We start from the raw sequence: 27,272 nt of genomic DNA on the forward strand, positions 1-27,272 counted from the left end.
ATGGCATAAAATTAGGATAAAACTGCATCTGTGCTGTACACTGGGAAAACCTGTTAGACATACCATACTAATACAGTACTGAAAAAATATACAAGTAAGATATTTTTCTTCCGAAGAGCTAGACCATAAACATAAGGGAAAGATGAAAAGCCCTGATGCCCAATAACTGAGAGAGGGGAAGGAGGCTGAGTGAGGATTTTGGTTACAGTTGAGTGAGTCTACCCTACAGCTGGAAAATCCTGCCACGAAGAAACGCACATGTCACTCGGCCATGAAACCCGTGTGAGTGGCCATGCAAGACAGAAGGAAGATACTCTTTTTGCAGAAAGGTGAAACTTTTTGTTGTGACTGCCTATAATCTGCCATGGTCCATACTTTCTTTTGGCTGCTCAGGAATAGCAACCATGACTCATCGAAAATGCCAAGCACAACGTGGGGATAAGTGCCTGAGACACACTTTAGCTCAAGGGAAGTGCACTATGACTGACTAGCAAAGTCTGCCATTGGAATAATGGTGGGAAATCATAGCAAGTGATCCATATGTTCTATAACTTTGACGTAAAACAGTGTATTTCTAACCTGATTATTTCAATTACTTCCCCCCGCCGCCTTCTTTTTTCTCTTAATCTTTTCTCATCGCCAAACTTTGTAGCATACTTTGTTTTTCCTTTTAGGGTTTTGTCTTTCTTTGTAATGATTTCTTATGTCCACTAACTTGTATTGAGCTGTGGATTACTTAAGTAATATTTATTTTAGTTGGCACTCAAGAGGGTGAGACCATTTGAGAATTTAGATCTTCTATTTTAGGAAAATTGTCAGCAATTTTCAATTTGAATCTTGCCTCTCCTCCATTCCCCCTATTCTTCCTTTTCTTCTTCTTTTTTTCTGGAAGCATTGTTCCATTTTTTGGAGGTTCCCATTCCATCCTTCATGACTCTCAACTGCTGTTTCACATTCCTTTTTGTCTGTGCTGGACGAGCCATTTCCTTCTGTCCATCTTCCACTGCTGCAATCTTTTACTCTACCATGGACTTATGCCAATCTAAAGGAAACGCTGAAAATGTTTATTTCAATAGCAATATATTTCTGTTTAAACCACTTTTAACAATATCTTTAATTTGATACATTGCCGCTGAGAGTAAGGTTCTGCCTCTTAATTCTCCTCCAATAATACGCTAAAATAACTACCTACCCATGATGGAGCAGTTACATTCACACACACAGACACTCAGTGTGAGTAATCTGAACAAACAGTCTATTTTAAGCAGATAAATTATATTTATGTAACATTTCCAGAATTCAAGTTATCACATCTTTAATATTGGGAAGTTATCATTACTGGCATCAGATCGTCCTCTTCTCTGTCCTGCTGGTTAGGCTGTGTTTAAGAGCAGCAGAACCTTAAGGAGATTCCTTCTTTCTGATCACTTATCCATATACAATGCCTGCTTTTGATTTTCTTTCTCTCTCTCTCTCTCTCTTTTTATTCTATTTTCCTTTTCCATGCCAACTTATACAAAATAAAAAGCAGAATTCGCTTAAAGTCAAAAATTAGGGTGTGTGTGTGCGTGTGTGTGCGCGTGCGCGTATGCTTGTGTGTGCGCGTATGCTTGTGTATCCATGTATTTAGGGAAAATAAAATTTGAATATATTCAGATGATGATATGGGTGTAGGCGAGGTCCACAGGTGTTATTTGGCCAGGACACCAAGTTTGTCTAATACAATGGACTGACTTTTTTTTTTAATTTTTAATAAGATAAATTGGCCACTTTTAAAAACTAAGAGTGTTCAAATTTAAAAATGTGTATTCCTTGAAAAACTGGAATTCTCAAAAACTGGATATCTTGGGCCTATTTTTCTATTAAACATAAATGTCAGCATACTAAGTATCAAATTTAGATGAATATCATTATTTTTAGTTCTTATCACAGTGTCTGCTTTATTTACTCACATAAGTACCTGCCACCTGTGGCATTGGAGTTTCCTCTTCACAGGAATTCCCTGGGCTGGGCCCTTGTCCCCTCTCCTCTCTCTGAACTGTCTCCCTAAATTGTTTCATCTATTCCCATGATTTTCCATTTCCATCCAAATTAAAACCAGCATCTTCACCCACCTGATGTTTTAGTTAAGATAGGCTAATTTATCTAACTATACCCAAAGGTCAGTGGCTGGACACAACAAAGATTTATTTCTTGCTAATGCAAAATAGGTAACTCTGTCAGCCAACTGCTCTATGCCACAAATTACTGATTCAGTATGCTTCTGTCTTGTGGCTCCATCATCTTAGTGATTGGCTTTTGGGGTGGCTGATTTTTATATGTCCACTTGATTAGGTTAAGGGAGGTCTAGACAGCTGGTAAAACATTTCTTTCTGAGTGTGTCTGTGAGGGTGTTTCTGGAAGAGAGTAGCATTTGAATTGGTAGACCGGGTAAAGAAGATATCCTTTACCATTGTGGGTAAGCGTCATCCAGTCTTTTAAGGGAGGGCCTGAATAGAACAAAAAGGCAGAAAAAGTGCAAATTTGCTGTCTACTTTTGTTAGGACACCCATCTTCTCCTGCCCTTGGACATCAGAGTTCCTGGATTTCAGGCCTTCCAGACTCAGGGAGGAACTTCCATCATTGGCCCCTGCCCCGGTCCTCACATCTTCAGATTTGGACTAGAACTACAACCTAGCTTTCCTGTTTCTCCAGTATGAAGATGGCACATTGTGGGATTTCTCAGCCTCCACAATTATGTGAGCCAATCCCTCATAACAAATATCTTTCTATATACCCTCTATCTTTTTGGAGAACCATGATTACAGTAAGCTTCTTCAATTACTATAGAAAAAAAAATCCCTAGAGGATTTCAAATCAGAAATTAAATGTATCTAACCTGGGAAAGATATATGCACCTGAGTATTGTCCAGAAATAGTCCCATGCAAGTCCCATTTCTTTTATTTTGTATTTTTCTTTTATTTTGCACAGATATTGATGGGAAAAAATGATGCTACACTTCTGGAAACTTGCAGCACCTTCTTTCTGGTCTCCCTTTAGCCTCCCTTCCATCTTCTACAATCTATTCTCTTCACAGGAACCAGAATGATGCTTGCAAAATCAAAATTTTATTTCTTAATCCTCAACTTAAGAATTCTTCAATGGCTTCTCATTGCTTTTCAGGTAAATTTCAGTGCCTAAAAATGGGTTATAAACCCTTCATGATCGGTCTCACTTTATAACACTCTTCCCATTGAATGCTGTTTCCCAGCTACTCTAGACTTCCTTTAGTTCCTGAACCATTGGAAGTTTATTCCTACCTGACAACTGCTGTTGTTCACTGGTATATTTTCGACCTAATGTCACCCTTCACTGAGTATATTAGAAATTTTATTTAATTACTTTCTTTTTGCTTTTTAAAATGTTTCAATGAACTTTATTAAGTTCAGATTAAAAATTCTAAACATTTTAAGTGTCCTCATTTCTTCATTTTAATTACTTTTAGAAAGGGCTCTAAAATTTAAATGGCTATCTGTAGGATACATTGCTATAAAATTCACTCACTCATTCATTTATCATGTCAGGCAGTGATAGTTACTGCACACCCATTATGTACCCCTGTGAAAAATGGGAACTACCATTGAAATAATAAAAAGGTTTGCTCATATAAGAAGTAGAAAAAACATTTATTGTGTTTGTAATTGCTTTTTTAAAAATGTTGTGAGTCAAAATATTTATTCAAATACTTGGTGGCCATTTGCCATCAACTTTTTACTTTTCATTAATTATTGAAGTAAAATAAGGACTGAGAATTAACTGTTGTATTTATCAAAGTGGAGGTTACTTATGTTCTTAATTACAGTGATTTTGGAAAAATATTTTCATAAAAATCTTATGAAAGTTATCCAAAAAATAAAACATAAAAAAAAGAAAGAGAATTGTAGAAAATAGAGACTTCTATTGCAAGGTCTTTTGCTCTAAAGAGAAACAAGGAAATAGGATAACATACGGAGAAAAGTAGAGTTAACTATCTATCTGCACACATACATAGAATATATGTATATATATAAATATCATATATATATATGTATATATAATACATATCTTATTACCAAAGCGTGTTTTTTAAGATGACTTACTACATGAAGTGAACTTGAAATACGTACTAATAAGTGCAAGTCATATGTATTTGGACATATTTGAGTTGCAACCTGCTTTCACCCTGTTAGATTAAGCTGATTAGACAGATGATAAAGACAGAAGTACATAAAGGGAATGAAAATAAATGTTAAGTTTGAGCCATTGTTTCTACGGTGGCTCTGAAGTACATGGGTTTAAATAGTTTCTCTGGAATACATTTCCTAACTAATTGAAATACAACCCACACAGCTGATTTAATAAGATAACGATAGATATGCTACACAGATGTATTGGGGTTCAACCAGAGAAACAGAGATACAGACTGAGAGATTAGTGCAAGGAATTAGCTTGCACAATTGTGAGGACTGTCCAGGAAATCCCAATCTCTATAGGCGGCCATCAAGAAGAGCAGACTGAAACTGTCAGGCAACTGAAGCTGATACCCACCTGCTGAATTTCTTCTTCATCGGAGAAGCCTCAGCTCTGCTCTTAAAGGCTTTCAGCTAATTGAATCAGGCTCACCCAGATTATTTGGATATATCCCTATTTAAAGTACACTGGTTACAGACTTTAATTTTGTATACAAAACACCTTCACAACAATGTCATAGATTAGTTTTTAATTCAATAACAGGGGACTGTAGCCTAGCCAAGTTGACACATCAAAAGATCATCACAACAGATCACATTATTTTGTACCTAATTTATACTATGCTTTCTATGTAGGAAAATCCTTTTGAGAAACCAAATCAATATCAGAAGGTATTTTAACCATTAACACAGCGTTAGAGTTTGTTCAAAAAAATCATGGGGATTTTGTCAGAAAGAACGAGTACTTATGATTATTCAGAAGAGACTCTTAAACTCTGCTGAAATCCCACTGACAAGGGTCTTTTCCTTTCTTGTTCTTACTGGTAGTAATGTGGTTTATCTTCTTCCTCTTCTTACCCCTCATATCCTCGTCCTCCTTGTCCTTTTCTTTTTTCTTTACCTTCTGCTTTTCCTCTTCCTCCTTCTCTTTTTCAGTTTAATGAGTGAAGCATGAACTTTCTGCTATATGTTCTTTTGTACCTATTAAAATAAATTAAAAAATACATGCTTAAAATAAGGTCCTTACAAAGTGTACTTCCTTGGTAATGACTTGAGTCAGACCTTGAGGTTCTTAATGATCACTTGGAAGATGCCCCAATTCTATTACTAACCTATTTATTACAGTGGATTCCTCTACAGGTGGCTAAACCAATCCATTTCCCCCAGAACCTGGGCATACATTCATACCTTGGAAAACTGTATTGAATATATAAGTATTTTATTAAATAAATAATTATCTTAGCACATTTTCATCCAAGATACTTTTGAAAGCAGAAAACTGTAAGAGGATTTTTGCAAGAAGCATTCAACTATTCATTACAAAATAGATCTTTCTACTTACTCACCAGACCTCCCTACAGAAACATTGGTTGGTAAGAATAATATTTGGAATTAAAACTCTTTAACACTTACAATGATCCAGGTACTTTGGTAAGGACTATACATTCATCATCTCGTGGAATCTTAGTCTCATATTATCAATAAGTAATTTCAAGTCAATTCGCAAAATTCCAACGCCTACATGTAGTCCAGCAACAGAAATCTTAATAGGGCAATACTGAGTTTAGTAAAGTTTCAGAGACTGAAATGTATGTTCTATTATTTTTCCCTTTTGTGTAGATAGACACTAAGGCATGGATAAGGTTAAAAAAAACCCCACACTTCCCAAGTTTGATATATGCAGAATATGTTCAAATTGGACTGTATTCTAAATCTATCAAACAGCAGACTTAAAACCTCTACATTACCCAGAACTAATTCCAACTAAAGGTAAGATATATTTAATTGGCTCCTGTCCCACAAATCATGGTTCCAGTACCAAGATGATTTTGCTGCTAATTCATCCTAGTAACCAAGTCCTGATAACTTGACTTGTCTATTGTGGATTCCATTTGAACTACACTTCTTACACTGAAAAAAATTTTTTTTAATGTTTATTCTTTTATTTTGAGAGAGAGAGAGAGAGAAAGCTGGGGAGAGGCAGAGAGAGAGAGAGAAAGAGAATTCCAAGCAGGCTTCTCGCTGCCAGTGCAGAGCCTGATGCAGAGCTTGAACTCATGAAATGTGAGTTTGTGACCTGAGCTGAAATCAAGAGTTGCAAGTTTAACCAACTGAGCCACACAGGTGCCCCTACATTTCTTATACTTTAATTCAACTTGTTTCAGCATACTGAGTCTGTTTTACTTGATCTCAATTAAGCCTAAAGTATCCCCATTAAATGAATGTATACATGAATAAAATTTATGTAATTTGAAACAGCATAGGAAATGTGAGCTGTTTTAGATTTGTAGCAACAACAGAAACTTTATTTTAGCAGAGAAATAAGAAATGAGGATGAATATTATTGCTATTAGTTTCTATATCATAAATAGTGTATTTGTCCTTTCATCTTTAGTTTTAATGTATTTTAAAACCATATGTAAGTGGCGAAATGTTGGTATTAACTGGTAGAAAATATAATCAGAGCTGGTTTAAAAAAACATTTAAAGAAAAATCTGGTTTATTAATTCTAAATATGTCAAGTGATTCAAATTTTCCATGGCTAGGGGGAAAAGTGTACCATAAAGTTGTAGGAAATTAAGTTAATATAAAATTCTGTTTTTTGTAATGCCAAAGTTGTTATGCTTTGAATAAATATTTCAACAAGAGATCAGCACTTATCACTGGAATGGTCCAATGGAGTCAAACAAATACTCCACAGCTGAACCAGTTCTAGTGCTTGACATGGGAGAAGATATGACCAATAAAAAACAATCTTCAGATGATACAGGAACAAATAAGTTAGTAATAAGGAATTTTAGGTAAAATCACAGCAATCCCAATAGACGCATGTTACCCAGGATTAACGCATCTTCACAGGACAACTCAAGTTTCAGAAACTGGACACCCCATAAAAGGATAGTGAAGTACAAGTGAAGACTTCCATACTATGGAGAATAAATCATAAAAAGAAGGTATAGTGGTTCGGGTTGAGGACAGCAGTTCACCAGAAAAAAATTAAATAGAAAATTTAATAAGAATGAAAGCCCGTGGAGATAACTTCACTTCCTAAGTCATTATTTGAGAAATAATACAGAGGACTGGACCAGCGACAAAACCATTTGTGGAGCCTAAAGATTGTGTGTTGCATGGCTGAAGCTAGAAGTCTTGAGTCTACAGGAGATAACATCGCCCCAGCTATGGTAAAAATTATAAATTAAAAGTTTGGTCTAGATAAAGCTTAATCAATACACCTTGTAGAGAAGTTGATAAAAGTATTTATTCAAAATGATGGAAAAAGACTATAACTTCTTCAGTTATGTGTCTCATGCTCATTATTCAAATTGTTAAAAATCTTTGAGCCTTGAGATACTATCTGAAAAGAGAAACTTTTAGAAACTTCTACAATGGAAAATGTTTTTCAATGAAATAAAGACTCTCATCCAAGTCATTATATATATATATGTATATATATATACATATATATATAATACACACACACACACACACACATATATATATATATATATATATATATATATATATAATACACACACCTTGAATATTACAAGGTCCTTACTGTAAAAGAATTCATAGTCTAGCAGAGAAAGTAGTCTAACAGAATAACTTTAAGGCTCAGAGAATTCTTTTATAAATGTAAAATTTGCAGAAAGAAATGCAGCTGTCTTTCATATTATTAATTCAAATTCTCTATATATTTGGTAGTAGTAAATGACAGCTCACAACCAAATCCAGCCCTCCATCTGTTTTTGTAAATAAAGTTTTATTGGAACACAGCCATGCTCAATCATTTACCATTCTGTTTATGACTCTTCTTATGCTTCAGTGACAAAGTTTAGTAGTTGTAACAAAGATCAAATGTCCCTCAAAGCCTAAAATATTTACTATTTTACCCTTTACAGAAAAAGTTTGCCAACCTATGGGGTAGATTAAAACTATAAATAATAATTAAGGGGTGAAACATGAATATTTAGCACTCTTCTCACTATTTTTTAATAAAGACCCTCATTACCTGTGGGAAACAGGCAAAATGGTCTTAGGGAATTTTATAAGTGATCAGGGTGATTATATTTAGTTTTGATTTTAAATCTGCATAAGCCCTTATAAGTTATTTGTAATATAATACAGAAAACTTAGTTTTCTACAAGTAGAATGAAAAATTATTAGTTCCATATATTGTTCCTCTGTTAAAAGTAGATCTTATTAGGTAACAATTTCATAGCAACTTTATTTGTTAATTTGAAGACTTTCTTTATATCTAACAGTTATGTAGAAAAATTAGTAGCAAAATGAAACAAGTAATTACTAATTGTCTAAATTAACCATCTTCAACAAGGTGATAGTACATATGTTGTATCTTTTTGTTTTTCCTGTAGAGTGGCCTGGCTATGCTGAATCCCCTACAATAGCTTTCCTGGGGAAAACAAGACAAGCCTGTCCAAGATACGGTACATGGAGGCTACTGTGCATGTGTTTTTATCTGGAGTTGTTTCACCTGATGGGGCTTTTTCCATCTGTCTCTCCCCCTACCCTCATGACAAGAGTACAAATTCCTCTCTAATTAGCTTATTGTTTTGCATTCCCCTGGGTTCTCCCTGTATACTTCTGCTTGTGTTGACACCACACTATCTCCTTTTAAAGCCCTACATATTAAAACTTTCTTCCTTCTTCTCTTTGAATTTCAAAATCAAGTTATGAAGTAACCACTTTATTTCATGTACCACAATAGGTAACAAGCCTTTGCAATCTTTTTTTTTCACATAATTTTAAACATGATTGTGATTAACATAGTAAATGTTGCTTATACTGTTACAGCCTGAAGACTCATTTTTAAGTATTTACCATAATACTAACTTAAATATGGTTTATTTTGGTATGATGTGGGGACATCTATTTTTTCTTCTTTTTGGGGGCTGATTAGCATAAAAGAGACAGGAAATTTATCTTAGAGATATTCATTATGGACTAGGTTTTATTCATGTGAACTAACGCTCTTAAATTGTGTGTCTTACTCAAGGGTCAGTATGAAAGGCTTTATGTTAAATTTCAAAAGCACTTTTCAGATCCTTGAGGTTGATTGAATCATAGATATATAAGGAAACTCAGTTCATAAAACATCACTGAACTGTTAAGTTAAATCTATAAGGATTGAAATGCTAACCACATCTGTGTTAAGTAGATCTGTCCATGATAACCGAATGCAATTCTAGCTGGCATTTAAGATAATTCAAGGTGTTTCAATGCCACAGAAGTAACTTAAAATATACAATTCAAATGTCTAATTAGTAAAATATAAATAGATCTGTCCATGATAACCAAATGCAATTCTAGCTGGCATTTGAGATAATTCAAGGTGTTTCAATGCCACAGAAGTAACTTAAAATGTATATTTCAAATGTCTAATTAGTAAAATATAACATAATATCATTATAAATCATCTAATTATTTATTTTGTATAGTTCTATAAAATAAGTACTCTGTTTTGAAACACAAGTTTTGAAAGATAGACAGGGCAACTATTCAGAGAAGTGAAAACATTTTCCCAGAGAAATGGAATTAGCATCAGAACCTGCTGACTCTTAACACAGGGCTTTTTTTCATATATCAAACTTCTATTAAAATCTGGCATGACACAACAGTAATTTATAAATAATATCATATAACAAATATATTATAATGCAATATAATGTAATTTAATAATAGTATGTGATGACAAATTAATTGAAGAATATTTCTGCAGCTGGAAGAGAAAAGCTTTCTACCAGTCAGAAAGTAGGAATGCTGAGGATGTAACATCATGAAACTCTTAAATCTCTCCCTGGGAGTCCAGGGAGTTGGTGAACATCTCTGCCTCTATGAAAGGAGGGGACAATGATATCTGGATAGTTGGGGGCAGCTTGTGCATAATTTTTATAGCTACTAAGAGAAAAAGAAAGAATTGCTTGCTTTTTTCAGGTAGAAAAATGACTTTCTATGATAGCTCATAGGTAGTTGACAAATATTTCTGTTGCTTTTATCTATCTGACATTCCCAAGCCAGGATATAGCCAATACTCTTACAAGTAACTGAGCCTGAAAAAGACTACATTCGTTCTAAGTAAATTGGATTGACAAGCCATAGTTGTCTGAAGCTATATCAATAGGCTTATGCCTAACATATTTGGTAAAGCATAACTCAGGGACCACTAATATTATTTAGAATGCTAGATATGTTTGGTATTAACAAAACAATCTCAGAAAGTGGCCTTTGTTGTTACAACTTTATGTCCATTGTTTGCTAATTTTAATATCAATACCAGTGAAAGTTAAAAAAAGGAGTGTTCCAGCAATGCTAACCTCATATTAAAAGAGACTGAATGAAATTTATTCAATAGAACAATCAAATGTATACAAAAATTCCCAAGCCATAGGTTTATGAATAAAAAAGAGGATATTAGTTCAATATATCAAAACATGTGACATATATAGGCATCTAAATAAATTGAAGATATATTTTACATGCTACATATTATAGATTGGATAAGAGATAGGAGTGTGTAATATTTTTCTCAAGATGATGATAAATGAGGGAAGATTATTCTTGGAATTTGTCTATACCATCCAAACAAGAACATCATCTTCTTGATTGATATAGTGAATTTTTTACAATGAATAATGATTGATGTCTACCAATTTATCATTCCACAGGAAATATGTTTAGTAGCCTGAAACAATACAATAAAGCACCATAAATATGTTCTATATCCCCACATAGTGAAGATGAAAATAGCAATAGTTTGAGAAGAAATGTTAAATAAACATTATGAAATCTATGCAGGTTCCATCCAATATACCACTGAGAAAATAGAGTATTTTGAGTTCAAAACTAAAAAAAGTACATATAAGAGCAACAAATTTTGGTTTGTAGATTTTTGGCATGTAGATTTCAAATATCGACTAAATGCATTTTTTAAAAATAATTCCAATTGGAAGTAAGGAATATTGGCAAATCATGTTGCAAATTTGTAAGATACCAAAAAATAAATATGTTTAAAATCTTATAGTAACATGTCCATAGATCAATAATTCCCAAGCTTAGTGTAGTAGAGACATACACAAGGAAGTTTGTTCAATTTCTGGGTCTATTATCCAGAGCTAGTGATTCACTAAATCCATGATGAAGCTTAGCAACAAGAACCTGTAGTTATTTTGGTGCAAGAGATACACAGGCGAACTTTGGGGGAAGAGAAATGCTACCATTGGAAATATATCTTCATGGACAATATTTGAGTAAGTAAAAATAAAATTAGGCTTTCCTTCTATTATTTGAGATAAATGGGAATAGAATCTTTGTTGGATCCCTTTAAACAAAATAGGCTGAACTTAGTAGGACCCTCATTATACTTTAAGGACCAAGTTGCTATGATTACCTTAAAGGATAAGAAGAAAAGTTACACAGAGAAGTAATGCAGAGGAAAATAGTCATCTGTGCTTCCTTCTCACAAAGAAACAAATCAGAATATATATGAATAGAGGAATAAGAAAAATAAATGAAATAAAATAAAATAAAATAAAATAAAAACAACAAAAAGCCAAAAAAAGAAAGACTCCTATAATTAAAACCAGAAGCCAACCAATGATGAGGAGAACAATTGTATGTACTTGACCAGTGCACTTGTGCACCAATTTCAAAACCCTGGCTTCCTGAAGCAGATCATGTACTACCCTTAAAGCCAGCTCCAGCACCCAGACTGGGTGGCTCAGTCTTTTAGGCATCCGACTTCTGCTCAGGTCATGATCACCGTTCATGGGTTTGAGCCCCTTGTGGGGCTCTGTGCTGACAGCTCAGAGTCTGGAGCCTGCTTAGGATTCTGTGTCTCCCTCTCTCTCTGCCCCTCCCCCACTCACGCTCTGTCTCTCCTACTCTCAAAAATAATAAACATTAAAAAAAATTTTAAAGCCAATTCTAAGTGAACCAGAGTAGCAAGTTACAACTCCTCTGATGCAATTTCAAAGAGAAAGTTTCAAAAGTGTAAAAAATTAAGAATAAGCCTTTCTACCTCAGCTTCACAGTAGAATCTTTTTTTGTTTGTTTGTTTATTTCTTTTTGAGAGAGAGAGAGGAGACAGAGAGAGAGAGGAAGGGACATAGAGTATCAGATTTTTAGGGCATATCTTACATGTGTCAGGCATGATAACAGACACTAGGAATGCACTGCCAAAAGAAAACAAACAATCAAAAAAAGGTTAGAGAGGGAAGGAGCCAAAACATAAGAGACTCTTAAAAACTGAGAACAAACTGAGGGTTGATGGGGGGTGGCAGGGAGGGGTGGGTGGGTGAGAGGTATCTAGGAGGGCATGTGTTGGGATGAGGACTGGGTGTTGTATGGAAACCAATTTGACAATAAATTTCATATTAAAAAAAGAAAAGAAAACAAACAAATAAATAACCATCCCTCCCTTGAAGAAGCTTACTAGGAGGGATGGGGGAGCAGAGGGGACACATAGGATTGCAAATTTATAAAATCAGGTAGTGATAATTGCTATAAAAGAAATATAAGGCAGGTGAGAGGATAGATTAGTGATTGGTGATTTGAGTAACATCCACCTGAAATGCCATTATGAGAAAGGGACAGTTGAACAGGGTTTAAATTAAGTAAATTCTCTCTAGGCAGAGAAAACAGAACACAAAAGGCTAAGGAGCAGAATATGTGAATGGAAGAGGGAATGACTCAGTCAAGGGCCAGATCATAAAGGAACTCTTAGGCCACTGCAGAGAATTTGGGGTTTGATGTTTGTGAGATAAGGAGAACTGAAATCCGTGTAAGAAGTCAAGAGCTAATAACCAAATAAGATCAAATCAGCACTGCTTTATAATACATGATTAAATGAGGAGAGATGGAGACTTTTAGTGGGAAAACAGAAAAAAAAAGTGCAATGTTTAAGAAATTGGTCTCTGGGTCCATCTTCCCTGGATTCATATTTAGAATTCATCATTCACTAGCTGTGACATTTGAGTAAGTTATTTAAATTTTATTTAAATTTCCTCTACCTCAGTGACCTCGGATAATAATAGCTTATTGTGAAGAATAAGTAACTCAAAGGATCTAGTGCTGTACTTTGTATATGTTAAGCATTCAATTAGTGTTATTTTTTTTTTCACTGTTGGCCTTATTTATTAACTTACTAAAAGTTTTTGTACAAAATGGTATTCTTAAATAACACCTTCTTCATAATTCCAAGGTGATCAGATATAAAGCTATAGCTAATATTATCTATCAGGTTTGACTCTGGTTTGTAGCATTATTCTCATCTATAAAAATTTTATTTTTAAAATCTATAAGATAGGGCCCTCTCAGCTTCTGCATCCAGTGTAGAATTATAAGGAGTTCAGAAACAGCAGACAGTTCTCTCAACATGAACACAATATCTGATACACGAATGTTCATAGCAGCACTATTCCCATAGCCAGAGTTTGAAACAACCCAATTGTCCATCAACAGAATAAATTAACAAAATGTGGTGTAGCCAAATATGAAATATTCAGCCATAAAGAAAAAAGGATGTATTGATACATACTACAATATGGATGAAACCTAAAAACATTATGTTAAGTGAAAGAAGCCAGACATAAAATGCCATATATTCCATAATTCCATGTAATGAAATATTTAGAAGAGTTAAATCCATACAGACAGAAAGCAGATAGATTGGCGGTTCCCAGGGTCTGGGAAAGAGAAGAATGGAAGCGACTGCTTAATGGGTATGGGGCTTCCTTTTGGGATGATAAAATGATCTGAAAGCACAAGAAATGGTTGCACACTATTCTGAATGTGCTAAATGCCACTGAATTACACACTTAAAGCAGTTAATTTTATGTACATTTAACCTCATAAAAAAATCTTAGACTATACACCAGAAAAGTCCATTTTAACATGTTACTTTAAAAAATAACATTCAAATTAAAATTATATATATACATCAGAAAGTATGATATCATGTATTGGTAACTCCATGCAGAAATCCCTGGACATAAACAATAAGAAACTGTGCCTTGACATGCAATAGCAACTCAAAATGCTCAGGGTCATGCACATAATTTTGGTAGGTGTGAATTTGAGACAACATTTTAGATACTAAAGGACTTAGCAGGAGGTCATGTCAGGGAGCCAGATATTAAAATATAGGGGAAATGGTCAACTTGAAATAATGTTTGGGAGGACATAGCAGAAACCAGAAGTGTGGTAGATAATTAAAGTAGAGAATACTCTGGGGTGCCTGGGTGGCTCAGTTGGTTAAGTGTGCAGCTTTGGCTCAGGTCATTATCTCACAGCCATGAGTCTGAGCCCCTTGTCAGGCTCTGTACTGGCAGCTCAGAGCCTGGGGCCTGCTTCAGATTCTGTGTCTCCCTCTCTCTCTGCCACTCCCCACCTCCCCGCCTCAAAAATAAATAAACATTACAAAAAAAAAATTAGAGAATACTCTTATGTTATGGACTGAACATTTGTGACCCTCCAAAATTCACATGTTGAAGCCCTACCTCCCAATGTGATAGTATTTGAAGGTGGAGTCTTTGGGAGGTAATTGGGTTTAGAGGAGGCCTTGAGAGTAAGACCCTCATGATGGGCTTAGTGCCCTTATAAGAAAGACCAGACTGTTCTCTGTTGCTCCTCTATGTGAGCACACAGTGAGAAGGTGGCCAGCTACAAGCCAGGAGGAGGGTTCTCAGTAGGAATTGAAATCTGCCTGCACCTTGACCTTGGACTTCCCAGCCTCCAAAACTGGAGAGAAATAAATGTCTGTTGTTTAAGCCACCCAGTCTATCGTATTTCGTTATCACAGCCCAGGCTGATTAAGACACTCTAGAATACTAGCCTTCAACGTTCTTGTTTGTTTAATCTTTAAAGGGTTTTTGGAAAAGAAGTACATGACTCACATTTCAAAATTTAACAGTTGTGCCACATTGCCTGTTAGCAAATGAGCACCATTTCTGCCTCTGCCCCCTCTTATTCTCTCTGCTCCATTGGAGAGGCTGGAAGCTTTGGAATTACATTTTGTTTTAAAGTTCTTGGCAGCAGAATCCTGAGGAACCAGCCTTCTGCCAGTGAGACCCATTTGCACAAGACTGAGAGAGCCTAAGAGGGCAGAGGTCATATTACTGTTTCTAATGCAGAGATTTGGGCTGCAGTAGCCATAGGTTTTTCAGTAAGCCCAAGACATTTCCCAGCAAACCAGCATCCTTAATACTGTAGAAAACTATAATCACTGCTGTGATTTCCTATGATTCTTGCAATTTCTTAACTCTCTGAAAGCTACAAGTGAATCTTAAACCTGGTGAAGGTGTTCCTGACCTTTACATCATCCATCCCTTTTAATGGTTTGCAAGCACCTAATTTGCTCTTTAATTTCATTCCTGCTTAAAATATATGGAGTGGTTTCTGTTTTCCTGACCAAACTCTGAGTGGTACATTTAAAATGTATTCGCTTCGTAAGTACAAAGGATGTATTTCTGGCTTTTAGTATACTGTTACTACAAATATAGTTTATGTATATTTTGTGAAAATATTTTTTTAATTTCTTAATGTTTATTTTTGAGAAAGAAAGAGAGAGAGAGAGAGCAGGGGGAGAGGCAGAGAGAGAGGGAGACACAGAATCCAAAGCAGGCTCCAGGCTCTGAGCTGTCAACACAAGGCCTGACACAGCGCTCAAACTCATGGACTGCAAGATCATACTCTGAGCCAAAGTCAGATGCCTAACCTACTGAGCCACTCAGGCTCCCCTTGTGAAAGTATTTTGAGTTACCAGTCTAGGTCATCCAGTATCTGAAAACATGCACAGTTTGACTTAATGAGAAAGCAAGCCTTGTCATTAAAATAATCAGCCAAGTCAGACAATTTCTGTCAGAAAAGTCACTCTTCCATTGGGGCACTTGGGTGGCTCAGTCAGCTGAGTGTCCGACTTTGGCTCAGGTCATGATCTCACAGTTTATGGGTTCAAGCCCCATGTTGGGCTTTGTGCTGACAGCTCAGAGCCTGGAGCCTGCTTTGGATTCTGTGTCTCCCTCTCTCTCTGCCCCTCTTCCACTCCCGGTCTGTCTCTTTCTCTCTCTCAAAAATAAGTAAACATTTAAAAAAAAATAAATGTTACTTTCTTATTTCAAGTAAATATATTAATATACTTATTTATTATACTCTCTCATTTCTGAATATCAAGATAGCTAGAAAATTATAGATGATAAAGGTAGATGCATGCATGCATACATACATACATAATGCACACATTCATAACCATACCAAAATTTTGGCCGTAGATCATCATGATGTACTTACTTTAATATACTTACAGACGCATTGTTATTGCAAGGCTCTCCTCGATGGCTCAAGCTTTTGCATTTGTCTCTATGTTTGCTTCTTTAGAGATTTTTTAGTTTCTTTTTTCCCCTTCTGTGGCAATGTCTCATTGATAGATGAAAGATATCCTTTTTATAATAAAATGGGAAATGAGTTATTGTGAAAGGAGAGTTTGGGAAGGAAACTGAGGACCAGGAGTAGATTAATTTCAGGAAAAAGCACAGATAAAAGTTGAAGATCTAGACAGTTGTTCCCTTTACAATATCCATGGCCACACACTTCCTAGAAACCCAGAGGTTTGTGTTAAAGAGCACTGCTCTAACAGCACATATTTATTTCCACTGCCTCCAAAATAAGAGGTCTGGGAGACTGAATAGTTATATATTAACATTATATAGGATTTTCCATTTTATATAGCAATCTTAGAAACAATTTGTGGTTTTCCAATACCTGAATAAATGTATTTAGTGCTTATCACAGGTGAATTCTTTGGAGTAACATTTAGATGGATTTATTAACTATCAAAATGCTGTACTTTTAATATTAAACAAATTTTGAGGGCAGCTATTGCATCTTAGAGGGAATACTCTCTTTTGACTTCTTTTATGTACTTTTTAGTAATAAAAAATATTCATTAATCCTTTACTATATGATGGCATTATAGTGAATTGAGGACACAAGAGTGAACAAGGTTCCTTTGTGGAGCACTCAGTCTAGTGATTCAATCCAATGCAGACAAATTATCAAATTAACTAGTTCGATACTTCCTAACACACAAATCTATTGATCTCATTCTCATCCAGCCTTTCCATCTACCATCAGAAACTTCCATTCCCATCCTCTCCATGGGAAAATGCATGGAGAGTTTCAACACTATGTTATAGAAGAAACTACATTATAAAAATAATGAGTGTTAACATTTTTTATGATCTAACAATTGCCAGAAAGTAAACTAAGCTCTGAACAAAAATTATTTAACTTAATACTCAAATTATATCTGTGAAATATATATAAGTTCCTCATTTTCCATATGAATGGACTATATATAGATTAGATCATTTTAGAAATTATATAAGTTTCCACATTTATTCAGTATACAAACTTAGGTCGACTTTGCTACAGGTTCCAGCTTACTGCCACCACTGATTATAGTCTTCTAATGCAAATTCTTACAGAAAGGAAATCCTGTTTATATCTCCATCACATACAGTTTTGCTCCAAATACACTGATGTACTTATTACCTGTCTCACAATACAATATATATGTTTTGCATTTTGCCAATATAGGATACTCCAAAATTATTTTACACTGACTAGAGTATCCATTTCACATACACATCTCAAATATGACCCAGGCAAATTCTATCCTTCTATAGGATACAGGGATTTATAGAATATATAACATCCCTTTTATCAATGTAAGTTCTAATACAAAGAATTATATTAATCCATTTATATCAATTGCTATTTAGGATAGACTTTTATTTAATTTTACTTTGTAGCTTCTACTTACCAAAATTTTCATTTGCATTAATTTTCAGAGTTCTTACCTTTTATTTGATTAAATCTATTTCTTTTCTGTGTGTGTGTGTGTGTGTGTGTCCTCCATTGGTTTCAAACTTACATGCCTTCTATTTTATTTATTTGATTAAATATAAAGATCTTAGCATGTATACTTAACTGAGTAATAATGAAAATTAGCTAATATTTCTGTTCTTCTCCTGAACAGAGACAATATTGCAAATATTCTTGTATTCTCCAGGGCATCATTGATTATTAATTTAGAGCTACTTATTTTGTTCTAAAATATTATAATCATTATACTGGTACTAAAAATCATAGTTAAAATTAGGTTTGCAAAATATTTTACTTATTTACCCTTGCTTTTGTGTACCAATCTTTCTTTTTAACTTTTATTTTCTTCTTGCTGATAGACACCCTTTAGTGGTGTATTCAGAGAAGATCTGAGAGTAATACATTCTATTAGTTTTTATAAGTATGAAAATGCACTCTTTCAGTAAAGACTTCTTTTATTATAGAATTTTGGCTTAACTCTATATCTTTAGACACTTCTGGCCTCTGTTGTTCATGATAAGCCTGCAGCCAGTCAGGGACTTTCCATTTTTTTGGACTCTGTGTTTCCTCCTTATTATTAAAAAAATTATATTTCACTTTGATATTCTGAAAATTTACTACTATATTCGGACATGTGTTTGGGTTCCCCCCCCCCCCGCCCCCGATTAGGATTAGAGGTGATTTTTCAATCTGAGAGTCCATTTATTTTCTCTATTATAAAATGATTTAGGCCATTGTGTTTTTCAATTGTGCATCTTCTCCATTCATTCTCTCTTTCTGGAACTCCTATAAAAATGCACGTTGGGTGGAGAGGGGTGCCTGGGTGGCTCAGTTGGTTTAGTGCCTTTTGATTTCAGCTCAGGTCATGATCTCATGGATCCTGGGATCCTGCCTGGCAACAGGCTCCATGCTGACCACACAGAGCCTGCTTGGGATTCTCTCTCTCCCTCTCCCTCTGCCCTTCCCCTGATCACACTCTGTGTGTGTCTCTCTTTCTCAAAATAAATAAACATGAAAAAATTGTTAATGCGACTTGGACCTTGTCTTAATAGAGCCCTTATCTTTCTATGTTATATTCTGGTAATTTTCCTGAGGAAATCTTATGAGTTCTAAGTCTGTAAAGTAGTTCACTATTTTATCCGTCCATTTTTTTTATGACTATGTTTTTCATTTCTAGAGTTTCAGTTTGATTTTTTTCTTCAAATTTGCTTTTTTTTTTTCTGACCACCTTGTTTTTGTTTAACTGATTCTTTTTTTATTTTAATGGGCCATTTTCTAAAGTCTCTTCCCTATTTTGTTGTCTATCAACTCTTTTTGTCATGGTGATTTTCTCGTCTATTGTTTTGTATGTTTTAATAATGAACTCATCCTCAGTGGTTATTGATTTAATTGGAGAACTACAGACCTTGGGTTATATAGGCACTTTGTAAGGATAGTTCTATGTTTGATTCTGCTGGAATCTCACTAAGGCCAGACTTTTTCCTTTTTCTTTCTTCTTTTTCTTTCCTTTTCTCTTTCCTTTGCTTTCCCTTTCCTTTTTTCTTTCCTTTCCTTTTTCTTCTTTCTTCTTTCTTTTTTCTCCCTTCCTTCTTTCCTTCTTTCTTTCATTCCTCCTTCCTTTCTTCCTTCATTTAAAAAAAAATTATGTGTATTTATTTTTAAGAGTGAGAGAGACAGAGCATGAGCAGGGGAGGGGCAGAGAGAGAGGGAGACACAGAATCCAAAGCAGGCTCCAAGCTCTGAGCTGTCAACACAGAGCCTGAAGCTGGGCTGGAACTCATGGAATGTGAGATCATGACCTGAGCTGAAGTCGGATGCTTAACTGACTGAGCCATCCAGGCATCCCCCACCCCCTTTTGTTTTAAAACAGGGTGGCAATCCCATGAAAGTAGTATTTGTTTACAAATAGCACCTATAACCAGCTGAAGTTTAAGATTATGATTGTGTGAGGGTGAACCTATCTCATCTCAGTTGACCATATTGGCTTAGGCCTCCTCTTTGTATGTGTTTATTTTCCTCATAACATAAACCTTTGTACAGAAAGAATCATCTTTTCTAATTTTCTTTTTCCGTGTCTTACACATTATAGATACTAAAACTGTATATATTCTTAACTAACTTGATAGGTTAGCAAGTAAAACTCATTTGAACTTAATACAAAAGAAATTAATACCATGAAACCAAAGAAGCCATAAGAACCATTGGTTTATATTGTAAATTTTATCAATGAAATAATAGTTAAACAATTAAGTTTAGAATAAAAGTCCAATTTCTCCAGTATTTTAAACGTGTTTTTCATGCAAGTAGAGAAAATAGTACAAATATACTTCAATAAAGGTATAAAGTATACAAATACAAATAAAGTATACAAATATACTTCAATAACTTCTAAGTTATTTTTCAGGTATAATGGTTTTGTTCTCTTAAGCCCTCCTGTAAATATTTATTTACCAAGAAAGCTATTACCTTCTTCTCTATGATAACAAAATGATAAGCTCATATTGAGGAAAACTAAAATTCCTAAAAGAGAAGGTACATTCTAAATATATTAATTATAAAAACAGCTTTAAATGTTAATCTATGTGCAAAACAATATCCAAAAATAAACCTTCTCTTACATTCACCCTATAACAGAATAATAATACAAGATATTAGGAAGAAATCACACTGTTCATAATCAGCCCCTCCCAAAAGAATGACATTTCTATAGTTTGAGTCATCATAGAACATCTGTCATAATGTAAAGAAACCATATACATCATTAAGGTATTTTATGCTTGCCTATAGAAAATGCATCAGTATATAGACAGGTTTGCAACAGACAATAAGAGCTTCGCTGAAATTCTTTATGGGAAATACATCTATCCAGAGATATCCAGAGTAATTGGATCCTTTGCCATATAGATGGAAAATTAAAATCAAATACATTAACATTAGCTAGATGTGTGACCATGGACAAATCACTCACCTGCATTGACACCTACCTCCTTTATGTGTAGAATGGAAAAGAGAGACTTAGATATGGTCTACTGCAATATGAATAGTGTAGATTCTAATTGCATGGGCCCTAAGAACTCACTGGAATGTAGCATTGATTCTGGAAAGAACCTAAAACAAATTTGGAGTCTATAGAAGAACTCAGAATCTCAGAATCTCAAACCCCTAATCTCTTTGTTCCTTAAAAGTGGGAACATTCCATATAAAAAAGGTAGGAAAATTTTAGACACCAAATGAGGACTCCCCCACCCCAGGTTTCTGAACTGCTAGCAAGTTGCCTGCTTCCTATGAGGAGAAAAATAAAATAAAATAAAATAAAATAAAATAAAATAAAATAAAATAGTAAAGTAAAAGTGAAATAAAATAATAAAAGAGTAAAATAAAGTAAAATAAAATGAAATAATTCAAAACTTCCTTTTAATCAGAATAATTTCAGAGAAATTGAAAAATTTCTGAGAAATTGTTATACTGGAAAACTGAAATTTTGAAATAAGCACAATTAATTTTAGCCCCAATTCAAGGGAGTTGAATTACTAGACTTGATTTTAATAAGGGGCAGCTATTACTTGGGTTTTATGGGTCATTTAATCTAAAAGACCAATATATATCTTCTTCAAAGAAAATAAATAAATAATTCTTTAAAGAAATAATTTGGCCTGTGATGAGTGTTGTTTAACTTAGAGAAAATCTATCAAATTCTCTCTCTCCCTCTCTCTCTCACCACATCATATAACTATAAAATTAAAGACTTTCTTTTACAAGATATAAACAGAATAGATTTGCTTATATAAAACAGGGAACCACTTCAAAACTGGACAAAATGAGTCATTGCCTTGTATTAGTGTCATAGCTCAGACTCTTGGGTCAGGTTGTTATCTTTTAATCACTATTACCAGTTTATAGCTATAGACTTGGAGAAACTTCACTTTTGCCCTTAGTTTTTTCCTCTATGTAACAGTATACATAGGAATTCTGAGTACATTCAATTGGAAGAAATATTAAGAGAGGAATAAAGAGACACAAAGAATGAGAGACAGAGACAGAGAGAGAGAGAGATCATTTAATCTAATGCCTGATCCAAAAAAATTGCTCAAATATCTTCGCTATTTTTCTTCCTATGATCATTATTGTTTTTGTTTATACAATTACTTTGTGATGAAAATTAATGGACTATCACATCCAACACTGTGAAGTAACAGATTTTTATACACAGAAGGCCCAATTTAAATCCATTTATTTCTTTTTTTTTATTTATTTTTTATTTTTTTAACGTTTTTATTTATTTTTGAGACAGAGAGAGACAGAGCATGAACAGGGGAGGGTCAGAGAGAGGGAGACACAGAATCTGAAACAGGCTCCAGGCTCTGAGCTGTCAGCACAGAGCCCGACGCGGGGCTCGAACTCGCGGGGCTCGAACTCACGGACCCGAGATCATGACCTGAGCCGAAGTCAGCCGCTTAACCGACTGAGCCTGAGCCACCCAGGCGCCCCAAATCCATTTATTTCTTTATGAAGAAAAGCACATTAATAAACAACAGTAATTTTTTTCTGTAACCTGGGATAACTTCTTTGAGCTATATTTAGGGGACTGGTCATTTTTTTGATCACTCAACACAACTTATTGAAATTTACTATGTACCAGATCCTGGTCTGATGCTGTAAAAAACAGTGGAGACCAAAACAGTTTAAACACCTGCCATTATAAAGCTTATATTATTGGAGCAGGAGAGTGGATAAATATATATGTGTATAGGTATATATACATATACAGTGCTTTTTATATTTTATGTATATATATAGTGTCAGAGAGTGATGTTTTAATTTTTTTTTTTAACGTTTATTTATTTTTGAGACAGAGAGAGACAGAGCATGAACGGGGGAGGGCCACAGAGAGAGGGAGACACAGAATCTGAAACAGGCTCCAGGCTCTGAGCCGTCAGCACAGAGCCCGACGCCGTGGGGCTTGAACCCACCGACCGCGAGATCGTGACCTGAGCCGAAGTCGGACGCTTAACCGACCAAGCCACCCAGGCGCCCCCAGAGAGTGATGTTTTAGAATATAGGATATATAACTGGGTAAAAATAGAGTGTTGGGACGTGGGGAAAGGAATTAATTTAAACAGTGTGGTCAGAAGGATTCTGACCAAAATGAAGTGAAAGAACAAGCCATGAAAATATAATGAGGGATAAAAGGCAGCATGATAACTGAGGTAAAGTCCCTGAGTGTGGATTGTGTTTGGCATGTTTGTTCATAATACCAACCTAGCAACTTGGTTGAAAGAACTCAGTTTCATAAAGCTGTTATGTAACATCTGGCACATAGTAGACACTCTGCATGTGATAATTACTTTTATGAAATGAAAATATGGGCTACATGACTGTGTATGTATTTGGCGGCATGGGAGTGGTGACTAGAAATATCTATAGAGAGATATTTGCTGATAAAGAAGTGGTTGAAGACCTTTCAAATATAAGAAAGCACCAAAAAGAAAGAGTAGACTCTTAAAGAAAACACCAGGAAAGCCCAAATGTAAGGAAGAGAAATGTTTGACTGCCTAGGGGTCTTTACAATTAAGTCCATCGCTTCTTCCCTAAATCAGTTTCTGTGCTGACACTGTAAAAACAGTGCAACATGTTTTTAATGTGTGCAACATGTTAAAAAAGAAATAGAATTAATGCCTTATATGGACTTAGATCGATAAACATTTTACTTATACTTTTTTCATTCTCTTTTGTCATGTTAAAGCATTTAGAAATTATTTTAAAGAATCTCAGCAGCTATTTGTTAGAAAGTGACAGTGAAAGAAATCAGAAAATAAGAATTTGAATTGACTGAAGAGAGAGAGAGAGAGAGAGAGAGAGAGAGAGAGAGAGAGAAAGCACAGGATGGGCAGAGAGAGACAGGGAGAGAGAATTCCAAGCAGGTACAGGCTGTGAGTGGGAAGCCCCATTCGGGGGGCTCCATCTCACTACAGTGAAATCATGACCTGAGCTGAAATCAAGAGTCAGATGTTTAAATGACTGAGCCATCCAGGTGCCCCACTATTATTTATTCTGGATCACTCTTGTGAAAAAAAAAAATGAATTAAATATCTTTAATATATCAAAAGCTCTCATTATGGTATTATTTCTCACAGGACAAATATTGCCTCTAATAATCTTTCATGGTAAGTAATAGTAGAAAAAAATAATACATTGTTCTAAAGAGACAAATTGTTCACTTAGTAGGAATGATTTATCTGGAAAGGATGACAAAGAGTCTCTTTCCATATAAAAGGCAGGGATTATTTCCCTTCTGGCTGCTAGATGTCTGAGTGTGCCTAGCTACGTGAATTTGTTTAGCACAGAAGTATGAAAAGCATTATAGGTAAATAGGGAAGGGATGTTTCTCCTAGTTAAACTTGGCTGTGTTTGTCTTAGCTCCAAAAAACTACAATATCACAGAACAAAGGGATAGTATCATTGAATGCGTTCGTTCTTCCTTACTCCTTCTAAACCCTCAATGAAGTGTAAATAATTCTCAGAAGCCCCTTAACCCAGTTTTATAGGTAGATCTCAGGATGAGAAGGGACACTAGTCTAAGCCGCATTAAGAATCTGTACCAGAACTGTCATTGGAACTTGGAAACATCTCAGCTTTGCGCAGTGGCAGTATCGTAGCCAATGAGGTTTATCCGAGGCGCGATTATTGCTAATTGGAACTTGGGAACATCTGCAGACAAAAGTGTGCCCCAAACAGCAGCCTGTGTCAGTCTTAATCACTATGGGAATGATACTATTAACTACAACAAGCACTTTTAACTAAAGGAATTTCAAGGCTACAACCAGCATCAGGTCAAAGAAAAACCACATTTCCTGGTAAAAAGAAAAATATGAATGCTGTACAAAGTTGACATTTTAAAATTCCTTCAAAATTAGTTGTAAGATAATTTTGTCCAATTAGAATATAAGCCACAAAAAGAAGACATAAACATACTTTTTGTATCACCCAGTCAGCTAGCATTGTGCATTTTCCATGTTGTAATTGTACGTTCTAAGCAGGTGTCAAACTTGAGTCTAGGCAGTAAAAGATATTCTAGGAACAGTTGGGGCAGACCTAAGAGAAGTGGCTGAGGAGCCTTCTAGGACACCCCATCCTTAGCAAAAAAAGGAGCCAGCCATAGGGAGTTATTATACCCACTTACATGGAGCCAGCTTTTTTAAAAATCTTTTTTTGATGTTTATTTATTTTTGAAGGAGAGAGAGAGAGACAGAGCATGAGAGGGGAGGGGCAGAGAGAGAGGGAGACACAGAATCCGAAGCAGGCTCCAGGCTCCAGGCTCCAGGCTCCGAGCTGTCAGCACAGAGCCTGACAAGGGGCTAGAACCCTTAAATCACGAGATCATGATCTGAGCTGAAGTCGAAGGCTTAACCGACTGAGCCACCCAGGCACCTCTGGAGCCAGCTTTTTCATTAAGGAGTTAGTGATTCTGGAATCTTAATCCTTCCAGCGTCTCTTCCATCCCTAGAACTCCATGAAGACATGAATAATAAGTCAAAAGGGCAAAAGCCATTTGACTAAAATATTTATAGCAGGACATTCTCTCCAGCCTGCCACAGTGTAACTCAGAGGATTGCACAGTGCTGTTTCACAAACAACCTTGTTCGTTTGGCACTCACACTTTTGTGCATAAGCAGAGGCATTTGGCAGAGTGACCATAGCTCGTGGCAGGAGATTGTGGTGCCCAGTAAAGCAGCAGTACATTTCATAGAGGCCCGAGTGGATAATGTAAAGATGACTAGATGAGTGCCAATGCCCAGAGGGAGACAGCAGCATGGTGGTGGCAGTTGGTGGGAGCAGACTTGTTTGCAAGAAAATGTGAAACACTCTCTAAAATACCACACAGGGGCCTTTGTTGAGCACTAACATTCTTCCATCTGCTCTGGGGGGTGGGCTGCCAGTATAATGTCTTATCTGCTCACAGGCTGCTGAAACTTAGGGAGACAAGGTAAAGGTGGAGTTAGTGTAATGTTGCTGGCTTCTATAGGATGATTTTGTAATATTTGGCATTTAACTAATTTTTATCCATGTGGTGGTCACAACTTCTGATTTTAACCTTGACAAGTGTGTGCTATGTAATGTGTCATTAGTATGATCGCAAGGTTTTAATTATAGAGCCAGACAAAACCATCTTATGGTGGCTATCCAGAATCCAGTCAGATGTAATTTTATTGTCTCCATTATTTGTGCTGCTGACATATTGGAAAGAAAAAAAATATATATGAAAAGAGGACAGAATTCTGTCAAAAAGATCAAGTGGGTTGAACAGAATTAATAGGGATATAAATACTCCAACGGAATGGAATTGATGGTTCTCTAGAGGCAGGAGGGAAAACACTTTGAATATCTCAAGAAAGCCAAAAACATTGCGAAACCTAACTGAACAATGCAGAGAGTTCTATGTAAATTTAGAAGTGCTTAAGGGATTGTGAGAGTAAATAATGTCAGAAGAATTGACTGATGATGTGATTTAAACCCAGGAAGATGAGCTTCAAGAACTCAACACTTCTTAAATTAGGAAGTCCCTTCTGATGTCACTGTACACAGAACTTGAAATGTTCACAGATAACCATAGCAAAAACAGCATACTGTGCCAAAGTCAGAGGCCTCTGATCAATAGAAATCTCAGAACACCAACAATGAAACCCATTCTTTTTTATATTTTTGAATGAGAAGAAGTTCACCCATTTTATGTGTCAAGCATTGTTGGAGACTCTGGGATAGAATGGTAAACAATAGAGTCCATATCTTCATGGAGTCTATAATCTAGAGGAGAAGATGGAGAGTAAATCAAATAATCACACATTATAAATGGTATGATACTGTATTTCATCAAATTGGAAATGCCATCAGTTATAAAATGTGCTATTTTATATTACTAGGAAAAAAAACTAGTAAACGGCAATGCAGTGCTTTTTTATCACTTAAATTTTTTATATGTTATACTTTTTAAAGATTTAGTTAGACAGATTTTATCATATAACTACTCTTGGTCATACATAGAAAGTAAATAGAAGAGAAATCAACTGGATAATGTTTTCCTAAAAATGTTTTCTATTCACAGTCAAGCTCCCCTGGGTGGTATTGATGTCATCACACACACACACACACACACACACACACAC

At 35.3% G+C, this 27,272-nt stretch overlaps 1 pseudogene; it reads left to right on the plus strand.

The window, feature by feature from the left end:
- The first annotated feature begins 24,741 nt into the window (after positions 1 to 24,741).
- LOC122238157 lies at positions 24,742 to 24,936 on the plus strand (annotated as a pseudogene).
- Positions 24,937 to 27,272: the final 2,336 nt, after the last annotated feature.

The sequence above is a fragment of the Panthera tigris genome, chromosome B1, assembly GCF_018350195.1.
Source record: "Panthera tigris isolate Pti1 chromosome B1, P.tigris_Pti1_mat1.1, whole genome shotgun sequence".
Lineage (NCBI taxonomy): Eukaryota > Metazoa > Chordata > Mammalia > Carnivora > Felidae > Panthera > Panthera tigris.